This window comes from Cupressus sempervirens, chromosome 9 (assembly GCF_028749045.1).
Source record: "Cupressus sempervirens isolate cs-2001-9-10 chromosome 9, ASM2874904v1, whole genome shotgun sequence".
Classification (NCBI taxonomy): domain Eukaryota; kingdom Viridiplantae; phylum Streptophyta; class Pinopsida; order Cupressales; family Cupressaceae; genus Cupressus; species Cupressus sempervirens.
In genome coordinates, this window is record NC_143126.1 from 216,561,057 (window position 1) to 216,578,694 (window position 17,638).

Below are 17,638 nucleotides of genomic sequence, written 5' to 3' on the forward strand. Positions count from 1 at the left end.
TTTACAAAATTGTTGTCCTGCTTTCAAGAATATGCATTTTAAAAATAGAACACAAATTAGATAAGACGACTATAAAAGTTCTATTTTAATAGATTTTATATTCTTACGATGAGAAAAATCCAAGAAAACATAGTGGAAATAAAAATATTTAAAAAAATTAAACGAGACAAATTATCGTGCTAAAAACAAGTAGTTTTAATTATAATTAATAGAATAAATATATAGTTATAGTTAATATTTTATATTTTATTTTATATGTTATAGATAGTTTAATCGTTTTCTTTAATAAAATAAATGTAATATTTAAAATAATAATAAATGATATCAAATTATTTTTAAAATGATTAGTTTTCAAAGTTTTAATAATAATAGAAGTATTAGAGTATATAGTTGATATTGCGGATATACATATGTTAATGAAATTATATATATATAATGTTCATAGGCTCACCTACTTAGAAGATTAATATTTCAACATAGAAGCAAATTTTGTTTTTTTGTTTTTATAAAATTGATATTAAAGGATCTGTCTTTCAATCTTTTATTCCAAATTACACAAAAGAATGAATTGAGCCAATCATATAATTTATAAAATATATAATTAAGCTTTACAAAAAAAATTATTTCAAAAAAAAAATGTCATTGGCTAAAACTAATTGAATTTTAGGTAAACTGAATGAAATTGTATTTGCCTACCGTAAGTACAATAGTAGACAACATTTTAGTGGTTTGTCATTAATGCGAAAAAAAATGTAAGTAACATTTCAAGTGTTTGGCACTAGCTAAATAGCTAAATATTTGCATCGACTATTTAGGCAATGTAACACAAGTACTTCTTATAGTCCTCAGTCCCTAGTCCCCATACATATTTATGTATTTTATATTTATGCTTTTCTATGTTAAGAAGATTTTCACAATCCATGATAGTTATAGTGTGTAGTTTTTGGATTAGAATATGTTGAGATTTTTACTATCAAAGTTTCAAATTACACTATGATCCATCATCGGAACGAGAGAACAAGAGATGTAAAACATGGTTGAACCATGTCAAAGCTGAGGTGGCTTGTGTGCCCCTAATAGTCTATTGAGTTCCCAAAGTTCAAACAGTGAACAACCTTCTTATAACTTTTCATCTTCATGCTAAAATTAAGATTGGTCAAATAAATTTGACATTTCCTCTCAATAGATTGGTGAAATTGGTTCGCTTTGAGAGCTTTAGTATGAAAGAGCACAATTAAAGAATGATTGTTAGCAATTTGTTTTGCAAATCAAATATTTTGTTGATTTTATACCAATTAAAAAATATGAATCATGTTTAAATTTCTTAAATACAAAAATATTTCAGAAATAATTATATAATAATAAAATATAAAAATAAAATAAAAATATTAGACTTCATATTGATAAAAAATACTCTTATATTCAATATATGAGTGAACCAAATCTACATTAATAATTATATCAATATAAATAAATTTGATATAAAGATATATAAAAATAAAATACATAAATGTTAAAATATAGATAAAAATCTTTTATCCACAAAAAAATTCTTCATATTATTAAAATGTATTCAAAATAGATAAAAAGATCTTCATACTTAACTAACCTTTGTTCCTATCAAGACATCCTACACCCCTATATAAATAATCTTTATTCCCTTTCACACCCCAACCATGTCAATACTATACTATATTTATTAACTTAATAGTAAGTAGTTTTTTTTACATAAAAATATTATTATTGAAATAAATTCCTCGTTTACAAGATAATCATTTTTTCATATTATAAAACGATACATAAATATCTTAAAAAGGCCCTCCATACCTAACTTACTTTTGGTTTTACCAAGATAATCTCTACTAGAATATCCACTCTACATCTATTCCTCTTCACATTCCTACAATGCAAATACTCATAAGGTTAACCTTTACATATAGGTAACCTATCCTTTATTTTTAGAGACTTTCTTGTAAAAATCTCTTTTTCTTACTATTTAGATTTCTAGAGATTGTAGAATAAGTCATTATGTATGTATGAATGTTTTTCCTATACTTATTGTACTTGCCATAGGCAATACTATTGTACTCAATCCATAATTTTGGGCTCACTAGCATTTATTCTTATTTGATTATTTCTAAAGTTATCATAAATATTAATTAATTAGAAATGTTATATAAATGACTTATTTCAATTATAACTGGCTCAATCAATTTGGTCTTATTGGACCCCTTTTTCTGGAGCCATACTCCATATTTTTTTTTCAGACAAGACTTTAAGATTAGTTTATATTTTTATTCAATATTTTACAAACTATTTATGTAATGTTTCAATTATTATGTATTTTGTTTTAATTTCAAATATTTAAATTTCTTTCACTGGCACAAATTATATTATATCTTGAAAATTCATTTCTCTACTTCTATTTTACAATTTAATAAATATAATATATTTCTTAAATTCATTTATAATTGATTACTTATTTTACAAATAAATAGTTTAATTTTAATTCAATTTAAAATAAAATATTATTTTACTTATTTGAATAATTTTATTAGAAAACAAGAAAACCTTATCTTAACATGTTTATAATTTGGGTTTCCATACTCGTTGAATACCAACGATGATGTAATGAGCATTTAAACCCTCCATTATTAGTGTGTAATGAGTATTTAAACCCTCCATTACTAGTGTTGAAGGGAAAAGTAGTATTGACTTTTAAAAAATAGATTAGATAGAGTGCCATATTTTTGGCTAAGATTAAACTTTAGTTTTAGGTCTAAATTTTATTTTACAATATAAAATTAGATTTAGTTTGGTTTTGTGAGAGTAAATGAAATTTTATCTTTTTAAAATTTGAATTTCAAAATCAATTTAGATGTCACTCTTTAATAATTATATTTAGCTTGAGTAACAAAATGTTTAAATTTGTTGGTGTAAAAGGAGAAAAATAGTATTGAAAACAAATAAAATTAGACAAATTTTTCTTAGTGGCATATTCATTTGACATCAAGTTTTACTTTTGGTTTATTCCAAAAAGTATTGTACTTTATTGTGAAATTAAATCTAGTTTGAGTTTTTGGCAACATAGTTTAAATTTAAAAGCATCAAGTGTTAAATGCAATAAAAAAAATATTATATCAAAACTTATTGTAATTTAGCATGACTATTAATTTTAAGTTAAATGCAATAATGAAATTATATTATATCAAAACTTATTATAATTTACTGTACTATAACAACAAGTACACACCACTTTGCTATAATTGACGGGTCATATTGTTGCTCGTTGTGCTGTTGGGAAATCCAAACCTAGGCGACCACCTTCTTGGTGGTCAAAGGCCTCCTCTGAGCACTACACGGTGAAACATTCCTTGGTTGCTCTTGATGATTCTGAGGCTAAGGCTAGATCCGTGCCGGTGACTGAGGAGGATGCTCTGGTGGATCTTTCCTTGGATGCTTCTAAGGACTTTGTGGTTGAGGATTGCGTTCTGTCCGAGCCGGTGGTGGAGGTGGATGCTTTGGTCTCTTCCCCTGGTTCGGATGTCCCTCCTAGGGGTCAGGCGTCTTCTGATTCTCTCACGGAGGTTGGTGCGACTTCTGCGTCCCCTGGGTTCCTCGGGTCTTTGTCTTCTGAGGCGTGGGTTGCTGAGGCTGCGAAGATTGAGGACGGTTGGATCGCGGTTAAGTGGAAGAAGAAGTCTTTTTCTTCTGCCCCCCTTAGATAGGGTCCTTCGGTCGGGTAAGGGAAAATTCATATCAAAAGGAAAATCCTTTGTTTCCTTATGTTGACCGATTTTTTGTGTTGGTGAACTGGTTGCTTTTCTGGTTCGTTGGTTTCTGGTCTGGGAGGTTTTTCAGGTTGCTATTCCAGTCTGTTGACCTTCCAGGTTCCAGTACTGTTTTGGTTGTTTTTTCTGGTCACATCTGTTGGTCTCAGGTCCCTGTTTAACTTGGTTTAGTTGTGTTGTTGGTTTCAAGTTTCTTTTTTATCTGGTCGTGCTTAATGGTTTATCTTTCTCTTAGGTGTAAAGGGTTTCGGGGCCCCTTCAAAACCTGCTTTTACCTTAATCTAAAACAAGTACACACCACTACGTGACACTTGTTTATATTGTGAAATTCTAATATTTTAGATTTAACTTATGTTCCTTTTCGAATATTAACAATTCTATAAGAACAATTATATACAGTGATCATCCAACACATATTAAAAATATAGAAATTGAATTGAATCAAATAAACAATATATTAAAATTTAAAAAAATTATTTTATTTTTTATCTAAAGGGCATATACACACACATATGTACATATATATGTGTGTATATATATAATTAACAATATATATAAATTGTAAAGCATATATATATATATAAAATTAACAATATATTTAAATTGTAAAGTAGATTGTAATGCTTGTTTTATTTAAAAAAAATATTGATATCTATTTTAAATTTAATAAATTTTCATTACAAATACATTTATCATCAAGATTATTATATAATAGAATGGAAAAACATTGAACATTTTATCCCGAAATGCTTAATAATTTAAGTGATGGAAGCAGGGCGTACGTTTGCAGGGTGAACAGGTGCTAGTTTAGGAGTTGGAGTAGGGGCAAATCTTCAAAGATTAGGTATACCTTTACACCCTAGTTCACGACAGGTTAGAGATAGGCAGTTTGACAGCTCACAGAACGGGTCCCTAGATGATGACCTCGCCCGATTGTTTTCCTCCATGCCATTTGTGCAGCTGGTAGCACAAAAACATAATGATTCGATTTTTCAGCAATATTTTCTTAGAAGGAACATCCACACCAAGTCTTTGATGAGTATGCCAAATCAATCTTTCGGGACAAGGTAGTGGTCCAGCCTGCCAAACCCTTCTTTGTAAATCCCATATTTCATATCCTCCAAATTGATATTATCTTCTCATTAGCTTCATGATAGTAGAGTTCATAAATCTTGAAATATTTCGAATAGATATTTGCTCTGTTGCTGCTATAATGTTTAATTATATAAATTATGTTTTCTTGTAGATTTTTCTTTGATCTTATAGAGCTAGACAAAAGTTGCAGAAGAATGTTGTTTCTTTTTGTATTTTTCTGAATATAGGAATTACAATGAATAAATAACAATAATTGATAAAATAGAAGTGATAGAAATCATATGCAGCAATACAAACTAATCTGGAAATGATTCTAAAACTGTACCAACAAAGTTTGATTTACTTCAGAATAGTACCAATACAAATGTACTTCAAACAAGGTTGACACCAACTGAAGATGGGAACTAGTGACAGCCAAAAAAGCTTAAATGCTAAAGCCCAAGTTGCTATAATAAAACAACTCCAATCTATTGCAAATAAACACTCTAGAATTCCTCACATGAGTTGCTATAAAGAAACGCCAAGCTGAACCAAAGTGGTTGCCTTCCCTAAAAATCCACTGTGTGCAAAGTGTGACTACAATACTAGAAATCGATCCCATGCTTTGATCAAACTATATGCATAAGAACCTTTGAATTTGACCTTGGTGAGGGCTACATCTCAACAAATCTATTCTTAGCACTAGGGTTTGTGTCCTAGGTGAGGAATGCTCTTCCAGAGCAATGGCATCCAAAATAGGTTGACAAAATGATAAAAGATACTCACCATTCAGTTACCATCTCCTTATATCCCTTCTCCAAGAAAAATCAAACCCTAAAAGAACCCTAAAGTGGATTTCATTTGAACTTTATAATATAAGATTATTTCCCCAATAAATGTGTCCAAAAATATAAAGAAATCATTACTTTATTAATGAAAAATAGCTCCAAGCATCAAATAAGTCCTATCAAGTGATAATCAAATAGGAGAGATTGAGCTCTTTCCAATGAGCTATCACACATAGGCAAATCGATCCAAATGGAGCCAGAAAAATCCTTATTACTTCAAAATGGCTAAACACTTAGCCTTATTTAAATTATTAGAATGCTAACTTAGGAGAATATTTAACTATATTAAAATATTTTCCAAGTGGCCAAGGAACAATCCAAACAACTTCAAAACATGAAATTGAGTTTGTCACCTGTCTATGATGTTGGACAACCTGGGGTAACTGGCAATCTCACCCTCAAATCTAAGGATACTCTTAGAAAATAGGGAACACACCCGAATCTCTTGAAATTGAGATCAGGGGTGATCTCATAGAACCTCAACTCTGGACAACGTCACAATCTCCTAAAAGGTAGGAATCTCCTCCTAAAATCAAGGAATTACTTCCTAAAATCAAGGAACTAATCTCAACTGATCTACTACTACTTGAAATACCAAATCCAGACACTAGAAACTCTGACTGAGTCCCTGATCACCACTACTAGCCTATGAGACTTCATAATAGGAAAACTCTCATGTCACTACTAGACAAAGCTAAGAAGAGGGCATGATAGTCCTCCCCTCTCAAAGATTCTTGCCCACAAGCGACTGCAAAGAGGGATGCTATAAAAGAGTCTTGCCCTCCCAAGTGGTGTCCTCTATAGGGAGACCTCACTAACAAATCAAATACTCTCAAATCACCCTACTTCTCAGCTGGCATTCCCTCTCTTCCAAGATCTCCTCAGGAACTAATGTCAGCTTACCTTCCTCATCCAATAGAGGTAGATTTGGAGATGGTATAATATGTTGTCCCAGTGCCTTTTTCATACACGACACGAGGAACACATTATGAATCCTACTACCAGATGGTAACTCAATCTCATGCGCAACCTCTCCAACACACCTGATAATCCTGTATGGTCCATTAAAATGAGGCTTGAGCTTCTTAGCTCCACCCCTTTTAAGGGTGCTCTATCGATAAGGCTACATCATAGGTCAGCCATATCCCCCACCTCAAATATCCTCTTAATCTTGTGTCGATCAACATAAACCTTCTGCTTATTTTGTGCTTGCTAAAGAGAGGACATGATAGTCCTCCCCTCTTAGAGATGCTTGCCCACAAGAAACTATAAAGAGGGATGTTGTAAAATAGTCTTGCCCTCCCAAGTGGCATCCTTTATAGGGAGACCTCTCTAGAAAATTAGATACTCTCGAATCACCCTACTTCTCAGCTAGCATTCCCTCTCTTCCAAGATCTCCTCAGGAACCAATGTCAGCTTACCTTCCTCATCCAATAGAGGTAGATCCAGAGATAGTATAATATGTTCTCCTAGTGCCTTTTTCAGACACAACATGAGAAACACATTATGAATCCTACTGCCATATGGTAACTCAATTTCATACACAACCTCGCCAACATGCCTGATAATCCTGTATGGTCCATAAAAATGAGGCTTGAGCTTCTCAGCTCCACCCCTTTAAGGGTGCTCTGTCGATAAGGCTGCAATCATAGGTCAACCACATCCCTCACCTCAAATATCCTCTTAATCCTATGTCAATCAGCGTAGACCTTCTATAGATCCACCCCTTTTAAGGGTGCTCTTTCGGTAAGGCTGCAGTCATAGGTCAACCACATCCCTCACCTCAAATATCCTCTTAATCCTATGTCAATCAGCATAGACCTTTTGTTGATTCTGTACCTGCTGAAGATTCTCTCTGAGAGATCTCATGATGTCTTGGTTCTCCTACACCCAATCTTGTGCCAAAGGAACCCTGTTGTCATTAACCACTAGATCAACAAAAGATAGAGCATCATAACCATAGAGGGCTCTAAATGGTGTCATAACAATCAACATATGATACATAGTATTATAACAATACTCACCCAAGTGCAACCAACACACCCATGTCCTCTACTGCCTTGACACATAACTACATAAATGTCCTTCAACCCATTTATTAGCAATCTCGGTCTACTCATCTATTTGTGGGTGGTAGCTGGTACTAGGTGTCAATTTCGTACTTGTGAGCCTAAAAAGTTCTTGCCAAAAAGAACTCATGAACCTGCTATCTGTGTCACTCAGTATAGGCTTGGGAAGACCATGTAGCCTAAACACTTCTCTGGAAAATAACTCTGCTACCTGAGATGTTGTGAAGTCAATTGTAATAGGAAAGAAGTGGGCGCATTTAGTCAACCTGTCAACTACCACGTATATGCAGTCTTTCCCTTGTACTCAAGGGAGACCTGTAATGAAATCCATGGAGATTCCTGTCCACTTATGTTCTAGTATGGGTAAGGGCTGTAATAAACTAGCAGGGTGAGTATGTTCAGACCTATTCTGCTAGTAGGTCATACACTCCTAAACATGACATAGAATGTCATCCTTGAGACCCTTCCAAGAGAATCTCTCTTGAACTACCCTATAAGTCTTACTATTCCCTAGGTGCCCTGCCAAAGGAGTATCATGGTAGGCTTACAGAATCTGTTCCTTCAACTAAGAACCAGGAAGAAGAAAGACTCGGCCTTTGTAATAGATGACATCATCTACTACACTAATACCTATTATCTGAAATTAATCCATCCATGACCTCACATGCATGCTAATCTTTGGAGTACTCAACTAAAAGTTGAGCCTTCGAATCTATTGAAATTTCATTTAATGAACATAGGGTGGCGACTAAGGGTTTCCTAGAAAGCGCATCAACAACGATATTGTTTTTGCCCTTGATGAACTCAATGTCAAAGTATTAAGCTTGGATCTTGCTCACCCATTTTTTTTTGTCTATCATTGAGTTTTGTTTGATCAAGGAAGTATTTCAAACTATCGTGGTATGTTCTTACCACAAATTTACTGCCAACAATATACTATCTCAACTTGGCTAATATATGCATGATAGCCAACTTTTCCTTATCATTTGTGGAATACAACCTCTCATTATCCTACAAATTCCTACTCTCATAGGCAATGGGGTGCCTGTTCTACATCAAAACCATTCCTATGCCCACGTTTGGAGCATCATACTTTAGCGCAAATGGTTGCAAGAAATCGAGAAGTGCCAAAACTAGACAAGTACTCATAACCTCCTTGAGTCTATCAAAGACCCCCTGTGCCTGTTCTATCCATTTGAAATCTCCTTTCTTTGTGAGGTCTGTGAGTGGTGCTACCAATTGAGAGAAACCCCTCACAAATCTCTTGTAATAAGAACACAAACCAAGGAATCCACACAACTTAGTAGTGTTCTGAGGGTAGGGCCAGTCACAAATCACCTGAATTTTCTCCTCATGCACCTTCACTCCATCAACATTGATCACATGTTTGAAATATAAAACCTCTCTAAGTCCAAACTCACATTTGGATAGCTTAGCAAATAGAGACTAATTCTCCATGATGCTAAGTATCTCCTCCATATGTTTGAGATGGTCCTCCCAAGTACGACTATAAATCAAAATATTATCAAAGAATACCAACACTGATTTCATCAATTGCTTTTTGAAGATGTGTTTCATGCATGATTGGAAGGTGGTTGGTGCATTGCTAAGGCCAAAAGGCATCACCAAGAACTCATAATGTCTGTAGTGGCAACGAAAAGTAGTCTTGTGTACATTCTCTGATCGTACACGAATCTGATGATAACCTGAATGAAGATCAATCTTAGAGAAGTAGATAGCCCCATGAAGCTCATCTAACAACTTATCAATGCATGGGATCAGATATTTGTTCTTGATTGTCTTTTTGTTCAGTGTTATGTAATCTATACACATTTGCAAGGTCCCATCCTTCTTCTTGACAAGTACCACAGAAGAAGCAAAGGGGCTAGAGTTGGGGCTTATGAAGCCCATGTCCAACAACTCATGAATGGTCTTCTCAATCTCATCCTTTTATGCCCTAAGATGACAATATGGGCTGGTGATCACTAGTTTAGCTCCATCCTCCATTTCTATCACATGCTCAAACCCTCTATCCAGAGGTACACCAGGAGGTATGTCACCAAAAACTCTGCCATGTTAGTCCATTACTGACTGAATATCAACATGAAATGCTCTTCCATCCCCAGGAGTAGGTATTTTGGACTTCACAAAACAACATGTAGCCCAAATCATATCATTGTGTCTAATAATAGAATCCATCCTGTGAGAAGTCAGCTCCTTAGGTCCACCATTTGAAGCTACTCTCAAGATCACCTTCCTCCCACTAGACAATTACTCCAACTGCATGCGGTGGTGATCTATAATATACCTTATAATACCCTGTAGGCACTACATACCCAAAATAATATCATAATCCTTTCAGGGTAGAATATAGAAGTCATCTGTCAAAGTAAAATCCCCCATCTAAATACTAAGTTGTTAGATCCTCCTAGTGTAGCCCAAAACTACACCATTTGTAACCTTTACTCCAAAACCCTCAAATATCTTAGACTGCAGCTCATGTTTTTCAACCAATTTTTTATCCATACAGTTATGTGTAGCTCCTATATCGACCAAGCTCATGATTCACTAGCCCTATAATGTACCTTTTAGCCGAAAGGTATGGAATCTAGGATTACTAGATAAGGTAGCCATAGTCACTTTGGCTATCACTAATGACTCCGACATGTCCAACTCCAACTATGGTTGCTCCTCATGAGTCTCCTCGAGATTGTCCTCAGTGTCAGTGTCATGTATCTCCTCATCACCATACTTAGATGTCACCTCAATCAAATGAACCTTTCCCTTCCTGATACAACAGTGCCTGGACTCCCAAGGTTCTTTGCATGAGAAGCATAGTTTCTTCCTCCTCAAATCATTCTGTGTCTCTAGGTCTATCCTAGGAGATCTACCTGACTAATCATCCCTAAGCTATGAGGTGTTGGTCTTCTGTGGAGGTTGTGAATCTCTGCATGTCCTTTTATTCAATGGATAAGTAGGAGTGGTGTCCAATCTCAATGTCACATCAATAACATCCTTAAGAGTGGCCAGCTGGAAAGCACAAACCAATCCCTTAAGCCTGTCCTACGATCTCTCAATGAATAACATCAAACTATGATTCTAGGGCATATCAGGTACAATAACTGCAATGCATTGGAACTCATTAACATACGCCTTTACATGTCTAGTCTATGTAAGATGCACCAACTCCTTATAGTAGAGTTTGGTATCCTTTCAGTCAAACTGGGTAATTAGCTGCTCAATGAACTCAACATAGAAATGAATCAAGGCATGATCCTAGGTAACCAAACTATGGTGCCACCAATCATAGGCAACCCCATCTAAATGCAATATGAAAAATTGTATAGCCTCCCACTCTAGCATGGGTTGTAAGGATAAATAAATGTCTAGCTTGTGTACCCAAGCTCATGCACTTGAATCACTAGTGCCATCATAAGTAGCCAATGAAATCTTCCCAATAGCTCTACTAAGATCATTGTTCTGTTGTGGCCTATAGCCTCTTTCTTCTCTAAACCTGACAGTATCCTTGCACTATGAACAATACTAGGGAAGAGGGAAAACATCTCTAACCTCTCGGGCAAAGCTCTTCACTTAGCTATGGCTGCCATGATGGATTCCTGGAATCCCATCTCGAGTGGATCAACTTATGTTGGCCACTCACCAGGTAAAAATTGTAGAAGAAAGTGTATATTTGTAGTAGGTATAAGAGGTCGTTCATGTTTTTGGGAATGAAGGGAACTCCCAACCGACACATGGGATCTATGACTTCTAGCAATTGACACAAATCTGCTGCGTCCCTGCCTGCCTCTTCGCCTATCCAACTCCATCCACTCCAAATTCCCCTATAATATCTCAAGCATCTGGACTATTATAGGCTGAGTATTGATGAGATTTCTCATCAATTCTCTTTCATCCTCATCAATGGTTTTTTTTCTATTTCCTCTCTATTCATATGCCATAGTATTTCCCTATTTAGTTCCAAAACCTTGCTCAAGTTGAGCTCTACTGCATGTGTAAAATCTGTGTATCTCAATTTTTAGATGCATAGATTTGTAATCAAATCCATAGGCTGGCAAGATTTGGCTTTGATACCACTAAAACATCTCAAATGGATATTTTATCTACTGCTGCTATAATGTTTAATTATATAAATTATATTTTCTTGTAGATTTTTCTTTGATCTTATAAAGCTAGACATAAGTTGCAGAAGAATGTTGTTTCTTTTTATTTTTTTCAGAATATAGGAGTTACAATGAATAAATAATAGTAATTGATAAATTAGAAGTGATAGAAATCATATGCAACAATACATATTAATCTAGAAATGATTCTAAAACTATACTAGCAAAGTCTTATTTATTCAAAATAATACCAATACAAATGTACTTAAAACAAGGTTGACGCCAGTTGAAGATGGGAACCATCTACAACCAAACAAGCTCAAATGCTAAAGCCCAAGTTGTTGCAATAAAACAACTCTAGTTTGTTGCAAATAAACACTCTAGAATTCCTCACGTGAGCTGCTATAAAGAAATGCCAAGCTAAACCAAAGCGGCCACTTTCCCAAAAAATCCACTGCTTGCAAAGTGTGAATGCAATACTAGAAATTGATCCCCTGCCTTGATCAAATTGTATGAATAAGAACCTTTGAATCTGATCTTGTTGAAGGCTACATCCCAACAAATTTGATCTTAGCACTAGGGTTTGCATCCTAGGTGAGGAATGCTCTTCCAAAGCAATGACATCCAAAATAGGCTGACAAAATGATAAAAGAAACTCACCATTAGGTTACCAACTCCTTATATCCCCTCTCCAAGACAAATCAAACCCTAAAAGAACCCTAAAGTGGATTTCATTTAAACTTTATAATATAACATTATTTCCCCAATAAAGGCGTCCAAATAGAAAGAAATCATTACTTTGTTAATGAAAAATAGCTCCAAGCATCAAATAAGTCCTGACAAGTGATAATCAAATAGTAGAGATTGAGCTCTTTTTAACAAGCTATCAAACAAAGGAAAATCAATCCAAATGGAGCCAGAAAAATCCTTATTACTCCAAAATGGCTAAACACTTAGCCTTATTTAAATTATTAGAATGCTAACTTAGGAGAATATTTAAATATATTAAAATATTTTCCAAGTAGCCAAGGAATAACCCAAACACCTCCAAAACATGAAATTGAGTTTATCACCTACTTGTGACTGATGCTGGACAACTTGGGCCAACTAACAATCTCACCCTCAAATCTAGGGATACTCCTAAAATATAGGGAACACATCCAAATCTCCTGAAATTGAGACAAGAGGTGATCTCATAGAACCTCAACTCTGGAAAATGTCACAACCTCCTAAAAGGTAGGAATCTCCTCCTAAAACCAAGGAACTAATTCCTAAAATCAAGGAATTTCTCTCAACTAATTTACTATTGCCTGAAATACCAACCAGATACTGAAAACTCTTACTGAGTCCCTAATCACCACTTCCATCCTACAAGACTCCATAGTAGGCTAACTCTCATGTCACTGCTAGACAGAGCTAAAGAGGGGACATGACAAACCTTCTTCTAGGCCTCCCAATATAGGTCATACGACCAGTATGATGCCATGCCAAGGGAAAAGTTCATTGAAGTTGGGGAATCTTCTAACGATAGAGAGGCAGGATTCAAGAATCAAGACTACAGGGAAATTCCCTAGCATGATTTAATTTTTTGAAAAAGGCAATGGGCGAGAAGTGAAAAATTCAAAATTTTCACTTCATCAGAGGTAAAGGAGTGTTTTTGGTGGTAAATAGTTTTATGAGAAGCATCCGATAAAATTTCTCCAACGACCACATCGATTGAACTAGAAACAACCCATTTTTGTTATTTGTGAGGGCACTCCGTCGGGGTCCCTCGTTATACTTCTTCCACCACATGCTCCAAATCAAGATAAGAATGTGAAGGAAGATGTTAAGGATTTTAGGTTTAATCAGCAGGGTAACAAGAGCACTAATGACTTTAGGGTATTATTGCCTCAAACAGTCAGAGCCCCTTTCAAGCCAAAGAAATCCACTTAGATTTGGAAATGAAAGTAGTTCCAAGGATCATAAGCTGTAGAGAAATCTCAAAATGCTACAAAATGCATGTCTATAACACTTCCTACTCACTTACTTCAACAACCTATCTACCTTATTTTCCATTCAGCTCTAATAGGTAAGTTTAACAGCTCTACCTTGCCCTTTGCTATAATTAGGGATTAGGAATTTTTGCGTTGGGAAGGATTAAAAGATATTTTTTTCCATAGATATAGAAATGAAATATTTCGTTGCCACATGTGCTTCGAAAGAGAATATAAATGCAATCCATAAATTTAAAGGATGATTCTATCAAGGTTCAAGACTTTTTACAATGATCTGGGTCCCAAATTTTAATCCTATATTATTAGATGTTCATTTTTCCCATTTTTAGTTTTGTTCCCTCTTTTATCATTGGAATACAGAAATCCATAGATCATTGAAAGTCTTGCAAATAAATTAGGGATTTTTCTCAAGCATGATCTTATCCCTTATGATTGTCTGCATTCAGAAGTTAGAGTATGCTTACTTCTAGATATGCATAAAGAATTTCTAGGGAAAATTACCATTAATTCTTAATCGGGTACATGGGATCAAAAGATTGAGATTCAAGATGAAACCACTATGCATAAATTTCAACACAATTTAGGACATTTCAATGTTGAGTGCCAAGATTCATAGCAAGAGGTAACATAGATCTATTTGGGCCACTCATCTAACCCATTAGCATGTTATCCTAAAGATAAAGCACAAATGAGTATGCTAGTAACAACCCCTAAATCAATAGATATCCCTTTGGGAAGAATTGAGGTGGTGAACATAGGTAAAGATTCAACCACAGTGGGCTCTCATCGTGGCAAATTGGAGAATTATTTCATGCTTAGATCCTTAATGGAGCCAAAATCATCTTTGTATTTTCACTAACTAATGCTTCTTCACTCATCTACCCAATTTCATCTTTGCCCACTGTTGATGTGCCAATGACGAATATGGTAACCTGCAAATTTGAAGATTCCAAACTACAATATTTGCAGAACCAAATTATATCAGAAATAGAAACAAAAATTATTTATGATATTTCCAAGGAGGAAGGGGTAGGTGTGGATGAACACAATTCTTCAAAGAGGCTTGATGATCTTCTCGCAAAATATCAACTTTGACATAACCAAGTTTCTTCGAATGCTTGGGGTCAAGATCAGAATGCCTTTATTAATGAACAAATGATTCAAGAGAAATGCAGTTTCTCACTACTTGGTCCTATTCAACAAGATGTCATCCTCTCTCCCAATAAAAGGATAGAGAGTCAATCAAAACAGGATATTATAACTGAGGGTGGTTTTGACGAAGATTCTGCGGGTGTGGATAAATGCATTTTTCAGCAAATCCAATTGATGAAAGAGGAATTGGATTTGAGTCAATCAATTATCCAAGGACAATAGTTTGAGGAAAAATCCTTTCAACCTTTGGCTAGTGCAGATCCGTTCATTTTAGTAGAGTTATATGATCATCATAGCATTCTTTCAATAGATCAATCCCCTTCACAATCTCAGATTCCTTCCAAGACTCCCAAGTCCAGAGGTCAGCTAAAAGGTTCCAAGGCAAGGATGGAAATTGTAGTAGGCATTCAATCTACTTTGGATGAAAAATTTGTTGTTACAAAAAGATTGACAAGGACAACAACAGGTTCTCTTTGTCAGCAATGAAGATTACATCTTGGAATGTCAAAGAGATGTAGGATCAAACAGGTTATTGATTCTATGAAGGCAAATATTGTCATGATTTAGGAAACTAAACTCTCACACGAGACCTTTCATAAAACAATGTTAAAATGGTCAAACTAGGCCTCAGTAGAATCTCCTAGGGTTGGGGCTTCTGGCAAGTTGGCTATTCTTTGGAACCCAAAAACAATTCAGGATCAACTCATTCAAGTGCACTCTAATTGGTAGATGTTGTGTATGTTTGAATTTGACACCTCATTTATTTTGATAAATGTTTATAGTCCCAATTCAACCTTTGAGAAACTTAAGCTTTCGGTCACTCTTACACATCTAATTCAATCTCAAGAATCTCAAATTTTCATTTTACAAGGGAAAAAAATAGAGGGTATCACCCCACCAATCAAAACAATGCAAGATTTCTCCAAATTCGTAGAAAACAATAACCTTTTTGATGCCTATCCAACTTCAAGGTTATTTACATGGTTTAACGAAAGAGTAGGTTTGCGCAAATAGCTATTAGATTAGATAGATTCCTAATTACACAAGAATGGAAAGTCCAGAATTTTCAGATACAATAAGAGATTTTATCTTTACTAGGATCTGATCATTTTCCAATTTCCTTTAACTTGTCTCAGGTAGTCAATAGTGACATTCTTCAGGTCAAATCATCTTTTAAGTTTAAAAGAATGCGGCTTCGTCATCCTCATTTTCTTTAGCTACTTAAGAAATGGTGGATTAGTGACTTTTTTTAATAGGTTCCAAGATGCATAAATTTTCCATAAAATTGAAGTATGTTAAGGAGCTTATTAAAAAGTGGAATCAACAAGTCTTTAAGAATGTTTGAAACAAAAAGAGATAGTTTCAAAGTAGCTAGAAGAAGTACATAGCATGATTATTCAACATGGCATGGATAATGAGACTTATGTCATACAAAAAAAACCCTACAACAAGACTGGGAGGAGCTGTGTAGCAGAGAAGAGGAGTATTGGAGACAAAAATCAAGAGAGTTGTGGCTACAAGAAGGTGATAAGAACACAAAGTATTTTCATACATCTGCAAAAAAAAAGAAAGTAACTAAAACAATATTTGAGATTAAGGAAGCAGACTTAGGCCTTACCATCAATTTAACTCATCAAATTTGTGAGGAAGGTGTTAAATTTTTCAAGAATCTACTTGATTCCACGATATACCCCTTGCCCTTGGATTCCCAAGTAAATGAGATTCTAGATGCAATCCCTTCGTTGGTGTCACCCAGGGATAACAACATGATTATGGCTCCCATTTCTATTCAAAAAATTAGAAAAGTTGTCTTTTTTATTTCCCCTAGATAAAACTCCAAGTCTAGATGGATTCACTACTCTCTTCCTATCAAAGTTGTTAGGACATTGTTGGTTGGGACCTTTTAGCAATAGTTGAAGAGTATAGGAAAAGTCGATCTATGCTTATTTACTTCAACACTTCTAATATTACAATATTACCAAAAACCAAGGGTCCAAAGACATATGTAGATTTTTGGCCATTATCACTATATAACTTGATATATAAGATTGTCACAAAAGTTATCTATTTGAGAATACATCTTATTCCTAAAATTATTTCTTCAAAACAAGGTGGCTTTGTCCCAGGGAGAGAAACCATGGAGGGAGCATTGGTAGTACATGAAGTCCTTCACTCCATTAATACAAATAAATCATCTAACTTTGTGTTAAAATTGGATATGATGAAGGCTTATGACAGATTATGTTGGTCTTTTCTTTTCCAAGTTTTGCATAAAATGGGTTTCTCAAAATGTTGGTGTAAATGGATCAAAGCATGCATTTCAAGAGCTTGGTTTTTGGTAATTATTAATGGTCAAGTTGTGGGATTCTTCCCATCTACACAAGGGGTGAGACAAGGAGATCCTTTATCTCTCGTTTTACTCATTATCATGGCTGAAGCATTTAGTAGAACTATCAAGTTTAACAATCTTCTTGGAAAGTGGTAAGGCACATAAATTATTGGCACATCTACTTCCATCATACACTCATTATTTGTTGATGATACCTTGCTATTTGGTATATCACAAGTGAAAGAGGCAAGACAAAT